The sequence below is a fragment of the Stenella coeruleoalba genome, assembly GCF_951394435.1.
Source record: "Stenella coeruleoalba genome assembly, chromosome: 5".
Classification (NCBI taxonomy): domain Eukaryota; kingdom Metazoa; phylum Chordata; class Mammalia; order Artiodactyla; family Delphinidae; genus Stenella; species Stenella coeruleoalba.
This window is the reverse complement of record NC_137150.1, coordinates 118,678,619-118,692,067: the sequence shown is the minus strand read 5'-3', so window position 1 is coordinate 118,692,067 and position 13,449 is coordinate 118,678,619. Positions and strand designations below refer to the sequence as shown.

Below are 13,449 nucleotides of genomic sequence, written 5' to 3'. Positions count from 1 at the left end.
CCCTATGTCTCGCCTACAGGAGCTAGTACTTTTATCAGGGAAGACACACAAGCAACTGTGCGTTAGGTTATCTGAGACAATTCTGACTGCTGGATCACGTGTCCTGGTTTGCGATTCAGAATATCTTGATCTTATAACAACTCAACATGATAAATACTTATCAATGGTATGAACAAAGTTCTCTGGGAGCATACAAAAAGCAACTAATTCTGCTGGTAGAATCAGGGGAAACTTCACAACAGATCAGTTAGTCGGATCTTGATGTAACTATGGGATTAGTCGGATCTTGATGTAACTATGGGATTTTTTCCAACTGGAGAAGATGGAGAACAGCATTCAAAGCAAACTGAAAAACATGAGCAAATGTACAGAAGTGAGTGGGACCAAGTACGAGGGAAGAGAGTGAGAGAAAAGGAAAAAACCCACTAAGGTGAATACTACAAAATGACAAGAGCTTGGTGGTTGAGAGCCTTGAATGTCGTGGTGAGGAATGTTAATTCCCCCCCTCCAAATTCACTGGTTCCCCACACCTGAGCTGCACTGGCTATAGAAGAATCACCTGGAGGGACTTCCCTGGTGGTCCAGTGGTAAAGAATCTGCCTTGCAATGCAGGTCACACGGGTTCGATCCCTGGTCAGGGAACTAAGATCCCACACGCCACGGGGCAGCCCGTGCATCACAACTACAGAGCCCACACACCCTGGAGCCTGCGTGCCACAACTTGAGAAGAGAAAAACCTGCATGCCACAACTAGAGAGAAGCCCGCGTACCACAACGAAGAGCCCACGCTGCAATGAAAGATCCCACATACCGCAACTAAGACCTGACACAGACAAAAATAAATAAATAGATAAATAAATCTTTAAAAAAAAAGAATTACCTGGAAAACTTGTTTAAAATATATATTCTTGGGAATTAGACCTGGATAATCTGATTCAGACCATTTGGAATGGATATCTGGACTGTTCCTGAGAAATTCAGTTGATGAGCTCAGATTGGGAACCATGACTTGGAGACTAGAGGAAGCCCTTCTTAGTCTTTCTCCACTGGCCGCTACCAAGATCTAAAACTGGTTTGTTCAGTCTGAGAGAGTTCCCTAACAGGACAGGAAGCAGATTGGTTACCCTATATCCATCGAGAGTGGACTCTGGGTCTAGTCCTGCTGTTCTATCCATCACCTCATGTGCTTGGGCACTCAATGGTCATTGGGCCCAGCTCCAGGGGCTTCTGTCTCAATGTCCTCATCAGAAATCCAGTTTTCCCCTAGGCTTGTGGCTTCTGGAAGAACCCCAAGTTACTTGGTTGGGGCCTGACAACCTGCTTAATATTAGCACTTCCTCCCCTGTAGGGCAGGATATTAGTGAAGGTCTTACTCCAAAGCAAAGAGAATCCCAGAGACACTTGTTGTCACCAAACTCATCAGAAATGTGGCAAATAAAGGTTTCAGCAGGAGGATGACATAACTGGGTCTATATTTCAGGAAGATGGATTACAAAAAAATAGGGAGGAACATTTAGAAGACAGCAGTAGTAGTTCAAGGGGAGAGACGGTAAAGAACTGTGCAAGGAGTGGCTGAGAAAATAAAAAGAAGGGGACTGAGAACTTGGTCACAGATTAGAGGCAGAGAGAACAAGAGCAGAGATGATGCCAAGGTTTCTACTTTTATAAAGCCATGTTTTAGCTGCATTAGCAATTTGCTATGAACATCTCTCAGAATCTCAGGAGAAATAAACATTCCGAAAACAAAACGTGACTTTGCATTATTTTTACCAGAGAAATCCTCTCCTAGCCAAATACTAAAGCAATGCACATGTGTTCAAATTAGTCAGAAGTAAAATTGTTAAGTAAAGCTGAAATACTCATGTGAAAAAAAAGGAAACAGAAAGATGAGCAGCCTGCCACTTATTTTTTTTTTATTTTCAGATTAGCAATATTGAATGCAAAGAGTCTCCTCTCTAAAATAAACTATTAAAGCTTTTTTTATTTTTCTAAGATAACATCTCAAGGGATTACTTTGGGTCCAGAATAATAGCATTACTTTGGGTGGTCAAAAATGATTGCTTTGTACATTTCCAGGCACTTTTGATATTTGTGGTGGACAAAATTAGTTCCAGCCAGGAGGAAGGCTTTCGCCACGGCGGTAGTTTCAGTGTTTTATACATGGGCTGTAACACACTGTGACATCATTTAATAATAGTGTTTCCCCATGCAATGAAAACTTTGAGTAAGATTAAAAAATAGGTAACAAGTGATTAAGAAGCAAATCGCTAATCCCTTAAGGGGATAACTTAATACTAGATTTGCTCTTGGGCCTTAGAGGTGTCATTCAATGATAGAGTTATTGTCCTAAAAATAACACTCTAATATTCAAATGCTGTCCAACTGCCATATCTTGATTCCTTGAAATATTATAGCTGCCTCCTTTACTCTGCTTGAAGTTGCTAAGTAGAACCAATAGTCAAATTTAGCAGTAAACCTGCTGATGTAGGATTCTTCATTCTTAATTTGGAGAGCGCCCAGCTCTAAATTAGAATACAACAAAACCCTCAGGTTTTACTTGCAAAGAAACTTAACTCAAATGCTGAGTCCACAAATTCCCGAAATGCAGATTTGCCTTCTCAACTTGTCAGCCACAACTACTGGAGAAGCACCATGGACCTGTATGCTAAAGCAGCTCTTTCTTTAACCAGAATTTTACTTTTTCCTGGCTTTCTTCTTTCAACAAAATAACAGAACAATTGCCAAACTCCTCTTCTGTTCCACAAATACTTTCCTACCATGGAGGGAGCTTTAATAGCACACACTGTAGAAATTATTTTCCTCCTTGATGAGTTCATTTTGGCCTTATGTGCTCAGGAAGGAGGAACATGCCCTATTACCAGAGATCAGATGAATAATTGCTTATGAGTGAGAAGAACGCTCCTGGGCCTGAGGAAGGGAGTTGCCAGCTCCTTCCTCCGTATCACATCCCTTTACAAGTAACAGTTGGTAGGCTGCCCCGTGATTTTCCACACTCCAGATTTAGAGGGAGTGATGCTCTTCGTCATTAAGATAAACCACAGAAAAGAGGAAAAAAATAAAGGAGCAGCAGGTGTGGTCTAATTCACCGTGCCTGAACTTCTGACAAAGAAGAAAAACCCCCTACACTTGCATGTAAGGACAAAGCTCTACCGCAGCAGGAATTTGGAATTGAAAGCCAAGTTACCAGGTAATGAGTTTGGAATTGTCTTAAGTCAAGTTGCAAAGAAAATCAGCACAGGCTAGGACTTGATGGGGTGTCTGAGGACTCGATGTCTCCCTTCTTTGGCTTCTCCAGAGCTGATGTTTAAGAGTAGAGATGGTGTGACCTGAAACCCAGAGTTCTCGGGAAATTCAAGACGGAAAGGTCCTGTGGAGCAAGACGAAACCTTTCGTATCTTCTTAAAAATGCTTTCACTTTCAGTAAACTTCTGTACACTGGTGAGTGGAGCAAATACAGCTATGTTGTCCCCATAAAGAACGGGGAGGGAGAATGTAGAAGAGGCAAAAACGTCTATACTCCAAGCCTGACAGAGCCACATCAGATTTTCAATCCTTCCAGTAGGGGCAAACGCTGGCTCCATGTTACAGGTATTGTTACTGAATCTTGGAAATGTTACATCGCTAGCTCAAGGTCAAATGACTAAAAAAAGGCAGGGCCAAGCGGGGCCAAACTCCATACCTGGTGTTTATCCTTTGTCCTACTGGTTCCCCAATGCCGGTCCCTGGCCTGATGCTAGCCTGGTTGCTCAGAAGACCCAGCTGGGCAGTGTTGTCAAAATGCCTGAATCACAGGCTCTAAAATATCTAATACAATAGGTCTGGAATGAGACCTGGGAAACTGTGTTTTTAATAAATTTCCTTGACATTCCTTTGCAACAAGACTTGGGAACCGTTGCAGTATATACTCTTCTAAGCATTTTTTCCAGCAGTTAACTAATTGATTTTGTGGAAATCTTAGCTCATCTCCTAAATCAGAGTATAATGCATCTGTCACTCATAGGCAATGTATCTGATGTTTCTATGAACCATGAAATACATTTTCAAAATATTTAGGCTTCCAGTTCTCCTTTAGAAAATGTCCTTTAGGATGTGCTTCCTTACGTTCAGAAAATGAGGGTGCCTCCTTGGGACTAATGTATACAATTGTCTTGCTGCCAAACTCTGTAGTTTCCTGCAAGGTTCAAGATTTTCCTTACTTCTGGGTAGCTCAGCATGCCAGGGCTACTGGTGCTCAGGACAAACTCTCCACCTCTTAGATATTTTTGATTTACTGTACCTCCAGGGCTTTATCTGTTTTAGACATGGGCTATGCATCTATTCCAACCAATTTTCTAAAGTACACGTTTTCCTAAGACAGTTTTAATTTTGGCTTCCTGCTAAGGACTCTGTTGAGCCTCTCCTGATACCTGAGGGGAAGCTTTTTATATCCTTACGCCTTCCAGCTGGAGGTTCTTTGTGTACCCCTAGGTCCAGGTCTCCAAAGCTTATTTCTCCTTCTCACTCACCCTCTTTTGTGAAGGAGTCCACAGCTGGACTAAGGCAGGGTGTAGCACACTGTGATCCAGGGACCAAATCTAGCCTGGCACCTGTTTTTGTAAATGACATTTTACTGGGCCACAACCAGGCCCATTCATCTGCTTGTCTACGGCTGCTTTCATGTTACAGTGGCGAAACTCAGTAGCCAGAAGTAGACAGAGACTGTATGGCCTGCAAAGCCAGAAGTATTTACTTTCTGGCCCTTTACAGAAAAAGTTTGCCGATCCCTGGACTAAAGGAACATTTCTAGTGTAAATATTTATAAATTTTCCTCCGATAGAGAAACACCACATATACTTCTAGGATCGCTCAAAAACACATACGCTGTGAGGATTTTGTCATTTGCCTATTTTTCTTTATTTTTAATCCTTAGGTTTAGGGATAATATACATATTCTTTTTTTTAATCTCATGTTCAGATTTCACTGGTTTATTAAAGAAGCAAAATTAGGGCCTAAAAATGATGAACAGTATCTTCAATAAAGCCATTTTTTAATACATGATGAATCACCTAGTTACATATGTAAGGGGAAGGGGTGTGGAGAAGATTATTTGAATCTCTGTTAATTTGTCATAATTCTCTCCACTTAACCTTTCCCCCATCTGCTAAATTGAACCCCAATTTCACCAATTTGTCATTTGTATTGCTGATAACAAAAGGAAACAGTATTATCTATTAATTTTCCCTAAACCATCTGGATAATTGGTGATAGTTCAAAGTATGTATCTAATAAAATATTAACCCAGTAAATTTTTAGAAAAAAAGTCTCATTTCTTTCTATGAAAATAAGGAATAACATGCCTTTTAAAACCTCATTACTCTTTTAAAATCTCACAAAAGTTACTAAAGAAAATCTTCCAGATTTGATATTTAATGATTGAGAAAAAGCAACTGGCTTGTACCTGAAATCTGCACCTTGTCTTTAATTATGCTCACTTTGCCTGCCAAGTTACTGATATTTAAAAGTACCAGCACGCCCTCTTGTGGCACATTGCAGTGACTGTTCTTTTCTACTGCTAATTTAGAAGTTTGGTATAGACCCATTGAATTGTATGTAAATCGTTTTACAGGAGACCACTCTATCTTATATTTCATCTGTGATTGCTTCCTATAGAACAATAATCAATAATATATGCTGGGACTTGCAGAATGAACTTCTAAAATTACCCTTGACTGTAATGAAATATGATTATCACTGTTTGACACGCACCCTGAGTACCCAAGAACAGTAAATAATAAGTCCACCATCCATTTTCGGTCCATAGGACTACTTTGTAAGACACAAAACAAAGTCTAACATTATCATCTTCTTGCCTTTCAGACGTTATGAAGACCCTCCACCTACTCTGCTTTCCAATTTCAGGATGTGAATATATACATAAGTGTATGTATTTTTATCAAAGGGCACAAAAAAATTCCCCTACATAGAACAAAAAGGTTTTATGCAAGTCAAATCTACATCCCAGTTTCTAGTTGCCTCCTTTCAAGCGGAGTTTTGTGTACCTGTTCTGGCCACTTGACTTTATGAATTCATTGGTTTAGGCTGTAGTGCAAGCCCATGGATTCCCCTAGATTATATTTTGGCACTTATGAGACCAACTACCCATAATATCTCCTCTGGACTGCTTGGGATTTTGTTTTGTTTTGTTTTGTTTTTCAGTATGCAAGTCCCATCACTTACTAGCTTAACTGGGATCCCTTGAGCAATTTACTTTAATGCTCCCAGCCTTAACTTCTCACCTGTAAAATGGAGAGATTAATAATGACACTTTCATATAGCTGTCCTGAAGATTAAATACAAGAATGAATGTTAAGGTGCCTAGCTCAGGCTGGGAACAGAAGAAGAGATTAATATGTGTTACAGTCAGTATTGCTATTAGGTTTCTAAATGTACCCTAACACTGTGATATTATTCCCCGCTCTCCTTTCGCCATTCCCACTTTTCTAGTGTATTTTTGGACTGTTTTATTAAATTTTTTGTTTGTTTATATTTGCTTTTGCTTCCTGTGCGGCAGTGGAAAAACAGGCTTTAAAAGTGTGGGTTCTTGTTTCTGAACCCTGAATTTCTATTGATTTCTTACTTCTCTAACACAGGAAAACTGTATTATAGGGCCAATACCTAGAAATGTAAATAGTGGAATATCTCTGCGCTACACAGGTATGAATCCTTGGACACCCTTTTTATTGGAGAGCTGAAATAGACCTCCTGATAAGATGTTTAAAAAGCCTAAAGAGCAATGTGAGGAAGTACTCACTGTTTGTTTTTTCAGTGGTCAGACGATTCTTCTGCATTTATCTGGAAATTTCTGATGCAGATAAAGCAACTCCCACCTCATGGATCTGTCCATTTTGGAAGAAGAATAAACATTGACTATGGTACAACATCACTGGATGGAACAGATGCTCTAACTACTGAGAATATTTTTTTTGTCCATAGCTTCATCAAACATCAAAAGTGAATTTCGAGGTCAGCTCCAGCTGAAAAGTACTTATTTAAGAACCCCCATATTTGTTTCCCTAGCAATGCTCGGACATCATGTCAAGTTTCTTATACTCAAAAATAGGGCCTAAACAGGCATATTGATTCTTCTTATACGACTTATATTTGAAGGTGTTTCAACCTCTTTATTAGATGTAGCAAGAGTAAAATATGCGAGAAAGAGAGAGAGAGAGAGAGATGATTCCAAACAGATTACTACAGATAATAACTAATAAATAAATTTTTAACTATACCCACATTGGATTGTTGCCTGTTACCCAGGAATTAAATGTTGAGTTGCAAGGTATCATCACTATAGTAATTAGAAGTCACTGGAATGTTGAAAATGTGGGAAGATGTTAAACTTAGATCAAAGTGAGTATATGTCACATTATCAATCCTATTCCTGCAGAAGCTAATTTTCTTCAACAGATCTTCCTTATACATCACATGAAAGGCTCTTTTCTCTCTTTTGTGCCAATTTTCAAAATCATTGAAATTAGCAAATTAATTTTTGGTCTTCAGAAATAATAGTTTTCGTTTTTTTCAAACTGTAACTTAAAATAACCATGCCTCAATGCTATTTAGCTTTCACTGAATGATAAATAGTACAAATGTCTTGTGTTTTCTGGATACACAGTTTTAAGTAATCCTTTTTTTTAACCTCAGAAGCACCCCATCTGATCTGCCTTGTGACTGTTCTCTGCGAATCATTCAAAGCTGGCATGTTGTAGGATTTTAGTGCTTTTTGTGGCATTAACTTCCCTATCCACAAACAAACTACCCAGATGAGATCAAACAGTTGATGGCATTTATATTTTCCTAGACATCAGAAAGAATTCAATCCCACAAAATTAAATGACTTTAGGAGAAAAAAAGTGACCATGTGAGTGTTTCACATCAAAGACAGAAAAACTTTTCATCTCTGTTTAGTGTTCCAAACTCCAGGCAGTCTCTCTCTCTCTCTCTTTTTTTTTTTTCTTCACTTTTTCTCTATTCCCTTTCTCTCTGCCTCTGAATTATGATTAGGAAGCTGGAAGATAGATTTGACCTTCACTCGTGCTCATTTTTAGTAATACACAAAGTCTAACAGAGGACTGTTCTGCTTCTTCACAAATGATTGATTGTGCTTCTTTGGAATTCCTGACACAAATCTGTGGGGTGCTGGCCGTTGTCTCACCAACAGGAAACCCCTGAAGGAGCACTGTGTTCCCAGTAGTGCAAAAGCATGTGTCGCTAGTTACCTGTCTTGCTTTGTCCACTGCCCACTGTTTTCTAAAAATAACGAATGTTCATGGCCCAGCTTTTTACTACAACTTTCTGGAGTTGACCTTCCTTGGATTGTGTCTCTGGAAGAGCCAAGTGAAGGGCTGTATTTCGAAAGACTGTATTTTGCTTCCAACCAGACCCCCTGATAGAGCAGCACCTCCCATAGGTCTAGACTGAGGAGAGGATGAGAGGTGCAGTGCTTCCAAGGTTCTACGTGACCAGCTGGATACAGTTCATAACAATCAAAATATACTCTCTCTCTTCTGCCCAAAAGCCTGAGGAGAATGAGGTATAGCTCATTATAAAAAAAAAAAAAAAAAAAAATCCTACTAGTAACTGGTCCTGACACACAGAGAGTCCAGAGCATGTCCAGAGGTAAAATAATTATTATGCCTGACAGTCCTTACAAAGTCTGTCTTGAGTGGGAGACTGGGCATCCCTTTCCTCTGCAGCCTCTTTTCTCTCCCCATGTCCCCAATGATGCCTACCCCATCCTCGGGGTACTGGCTCCATCTGGGGAGTGTAGTAGGCAGTAGGATTCCTTGAGGTCATGATGACCAATTTTCCTAGACAACTCAACCTCTGCTGTACTTGCCTTCTCCCTCATAAGAAGAGGCTTAGGCATTTCAACAACTTCTGATTAGAGCATGTAAAATAAAGATAAACCCTTTTCCTTATATGTTTAATGTGCTTAACATTTTTTTTCACTTGAGTCTGTATTATAAAATCCCCTCCTCAGAAGTAAACAAGGAAGAAAAAATTTTAAACTACATATAGATAGATAGATAGATAGAGATATATCCACTCAAGAATTTCAAACATAAATTAGTGTCATCTTTGAACCCAGAATTGTAGTAGGTCCTGGGTGTATAGAAACGAATAATTCATAGGCACAATTTCAGTGTCTATGGATTCAGAAATTAGCTGGAGGTGGTGTGGGAGTTGTAAACAGACATATAAAAAGTTCATGGTAGTGCAGTCCTGTAAGAACTTACATCTTGATATGAACAAAGTTTTGGTTAGCTCTTAGTAATGTACCACTCCCTGGGAGAGACTGGGCCAGTGGGAGGCACATACAAGAACAGAAGGGAAAGCATGTACCTTGACTAATGTTCCTAGACTTAGCTTCACCAGGGCCATTTCCAAAGTGGACCTGTGCCATCTTATACAGTGGGTTCACATTCCACACCTGGTGTTTAACTACGATGAAATGGGCACAGCCACAGAATGACAAGAGTGGAGATGCCAGGAGGAAAAGGTGACATGGGTTGGAATAAACTTTTGGTGCTCACACCACTGTAGGGTATATTAGTTTGCTAGGGCTGCTATAACAAAGTAGCACTGATAGGGACTTCCCTGGTGGTCCAGTGGGTAAGACTCCACACTCCCAATGCAGGGGTCCCGGGTTTAATCCCTGGTCAGGGAACTAGATCCCGCATGCCACAACTAAGAGTCTACATGCCACAAATAAGATGTCCACATGCCACAACTAAGAAGTCCACATGCCACAATGAAGATCCCGTGTACCGCGACTAGGACACGATGCGGCCAAAATAAATAAATAAATAAATAAATAAATAAATAAATAAATAAATATTTTTTTAAAAAAGTATCACTGACTGGATGGCTTAAGCAACAGGAATTTATTTCCTCACAGTTTTGGAGTCTAGAAGTCTAAGATCAAGGTGTTGGCAGAGCTGGTTTCTTCTAAAGGCCTCTTTCCTTGGCTTATATAGATGGTTGTCTTCCTCTGATATCTTTACATGGTCTTCCTTCTGTGTGTGTGTCTGTGTCTTAACCTCCTCTTCCGATAAGGACATCAGTCATATTGGATTACAGTCCACCCATATGACCTCATTTTACCTTAATCCCCTCCTTAAGGGCCTTATCTCCAAATATAGTCATATTCTAAGGCACTGGGAGATTAGGACTCGACAAAGATTCTCTCCTTGACCAAACTTTGGTCAGGCTGGTTTTTTGTTTTCCCCTTATTTATTTATTTATTTTGATTTTTTAGTTTTTAAACAAAAATTTTCGGTAAGGTAATCCAATAAGATATAGTCAGTTACAATATCATTCTCTAATCAAATAAAAATTTTTATATACTTTTATCATGCATGAGAGTATTTCTATAAATGACTGGTTTTATATTGTTTAATGACTAATTCTTAGGTATTAGCAGTTTTTTCCCCCAATTTTATTGACACATAATTGACATGCAGTACTGTATAAGTCTGAGGCATAAGCATAATCATTTGACTTACACACAATAAACGATGACCACACTAAGTTTAGTGAACATCCATCATCTCATATAGATGCAAAATTAAAGAAATAGAAAAAAATTGTTTTCTTTGTGATGAGAACTCTCAGGATTTACTATCTTAACTTTCATATCTAATGTACGGCAGCGTTTGTTATACATACCATGTTGTACATTGATACATCCCTCGTACTTACTTGTCTTATAACTGGAAGTCTGACCTTATGACTGCTTTTTCCAATTCCCACTCTCCCCACCCACCGACTTCGGTAACCACAAATCTGATCTCCTTTTCTATGAGTTTGTTTGATTGGTTGGTTGGTTTGAAGTACAATTGACCTACAGCACTATGTTAGTTCCTTATACACAACATAGTGATTTGATATTTCTATACATATTAAAATGGTCACCATGATAAGTCTAGTTACCTTCTGTCATCATACAAAGATATTACATAATTATTGACTATATTCCCCACACTGTACATTTCATACCTGTGACTCATTTATTTCGTAACTGAAAGTTTGTACCTCTGAATTTCCCACACCTATTTCTCTCCTTTCCCTGCCCCCATCCCCTCTGGCAACCATTTGTTTATTCTCTACATCTATGACTCTGTTTCTGTCAGTTATATTTGTTCATTTGTTTTGCTTTTTAGATTCCACGTCCAAGTGAAATCATACCATATTTATCTTTCTGTGTCTCAGTCCTTTTTTTACTCCTTTCTTCTTTTTTTTTTTGCTCTCTTCTCTTGTGATTCGATGATTATCTTTAGTGTTATGTTTGGATTTCTTTCTTTTTTGTGTGTATCCATTATAGATTTTTGGTTTGTGGTTACTATGAGGTTTATATATAACACTATTTACATATTACATATGATTATTTTAAGTTACTGATCTCTTAAGTTCAAACACATTTTAAGAACCCTGCATTTTTACTCCCCAACTCTATGTTTACTGTTTTTGACATCATGTTTTACATCTTTTTGTTTTGTGTATCCCTCAACTATTTATTGTGGATATTTTATGAGTATTGTCTTTTAACCTTCTACTAGTTTTATAAGCGTCTGACCTATTACTTTTACTGTGTATCTGCCTTTACCTATGAGATTTTTCCTTTTATAATTTTCAGATTTTTAGTTATGGCCTTTTCTTTTCCACTTAGAGAAGTCCCTTTAGGTTTCTTGTAAAGCTAGTTTGGTGGTGCTAAACTCCTAGCTTTTGCTTTTCTGTAAAACTTTTGATCTCTCCTTCAAATATGAATGATATCCTTGCTGGGTAGAATATTCTTGGTTGTAGGTATTCCTTTTCATCACTTTAAATATATTTTGCCACTCCCTTCTCATCTAATTCTCTCTTTATCTTTATTTTTTTCATTTTAATTACAATGTGTCTTGGTGTGATCCTCTTTGGGTCAATCCTGTTTGGGACTCTCTGTTCTTCCTGGACCTGGATGTCTGTTTCCTTTTCCAAGTTAGGAAAGTTTTCAGCCTTTATGTCTTCAAATATGTCCTCTGCCCCTTTATCTCTCTTTTCTCCTTCTGGGACTCCTTTAGTGAATGTTAATATGCTTCACGTGGTCCCAGAGGTCTCTTAAACTGTCCTCATTTCTTTTTATTCTCTTTTCTGCTCAGCTTCAGTGATTTCCACTACTCTGTCTTCCAGTGCACTGATCTGTTCTGTATCATTTAAATTACTATTGATTCCTTCTAGTATATTTTTTATTTCAGTTGTTGTATCCATCAGCTCTGTTTGATTCTTCTTTACATCTTCTAACTCTCTGGTAAACTTCTCACTGTGTTCATCCATTCTTCTCCTGAGTTGATTGAGCATCTTTAGGATCATTACCTTGGTCAGGTAGATTGCTTATCTCTACTTCATCTAGTTTCTCTGGGCTTTTATCTTGTTGTTTCATTTGCAACATATTCCTCTGTCTTCTCATTTTGTGCTAATTTGCCATTTCTATTTCTGTGTACTTAGTAGGTTGATTATGTTTCCTGATCCTGGAGAAGTAGCCTTATGTAGGAGATGTCCCATGCATCCCAGGAATGCAATCCCCTCTGGTCACCAGAGCTATATGCTCTAGGGGTGCCCTCTATGTGGGCTGCATGGGTCCTTCTATTGTGGTGAGCTGATTACTATGGGTGTGCTGTTAGGTGGGGCTAGACCCCAACCAGGTTGGTTGCCAGGTCCTACCTTGTGCGGAGCCTGTCGTTCTGTTGGTGGATGGGCCTTGGTCACAAGATGGCTAGCTGCAGAGCACGGGGCATTGGCGGTGGGGGGGTGGGGGGTCCCAGCGCTAGTTCTGGTTCACTAGTGGGCAAAGGCAGGGCTTGGCATAGCTAGCTGCAGGGCTGGGAGTCCTGGAGCTGGTGTCAGCCTAATGGTGAGTAGGGCCAGATCCTGGGGCAGCTGGCTGAGGGACACAAGGTGTCCTGAAACTGATGTCAGCTTGCTGGTGGGTGGGGCTAGGGCCCAGGGGTAGGGTCCCAGGGCTGTTGCTCACCCCCTGGTGGATGAGGATGGGTCCTGGGATGTCTGGTGCACAGGGCCAGGTCTCACGGTGGCTAGGGCCTCAGGGATCCAAAGGCAGCCAGCCTGCTGGTGTGTGGGGCTGTGTCCCCAAGCCAGCTAGGTGCTTGACCTGTGGTGTCCCAAGACTGGTGCAAACTGGCTGGTGGGCAGGGCTGGGTCTTGGCACTAATAAGCTAGAGGGAGAATTCCAAAATGCTGTTTGCCAGCACCAGTGTCCTCATGGTAGAACAAGCCCCCCAAATCCTGCTGCCAGCATCTATGTCCCCAGAGGGCGTCCAAATTGCCTTCCCCTCTTCTCCAGGAGGCTCTCCAAGATCAGAAAGTGAGTCTGACTCATGTTGCTTTCA

General features: G+C 39.9%; 1 protein-coding gene across 3 annotated transcripts in view; it reads right to left on the bottom strand.

The window, feature by feature from the left end:
* The window catches only part of CHODL (chondrolectin), a gene marked incomplete at its 5' end in the record, with an annotated part of 606,923 nt that overhangs the window by 515,812 nt on the left and 77,662 nt on the right, over positions 1-13,449 (bottom strand). The window contains one exon of one of the 3 annotated variants that reach the window (XM_079921895.1): positions 6,813-6,833. The exons of the other annotated variants lie outside the window; for them this stretch is intronic. Of the gene's footprint in view, positions 1-6,812; positions 6,834-13,449 lie in introns of those variants that run through there. 3 annotated transcript variants of the gene reach the window in all.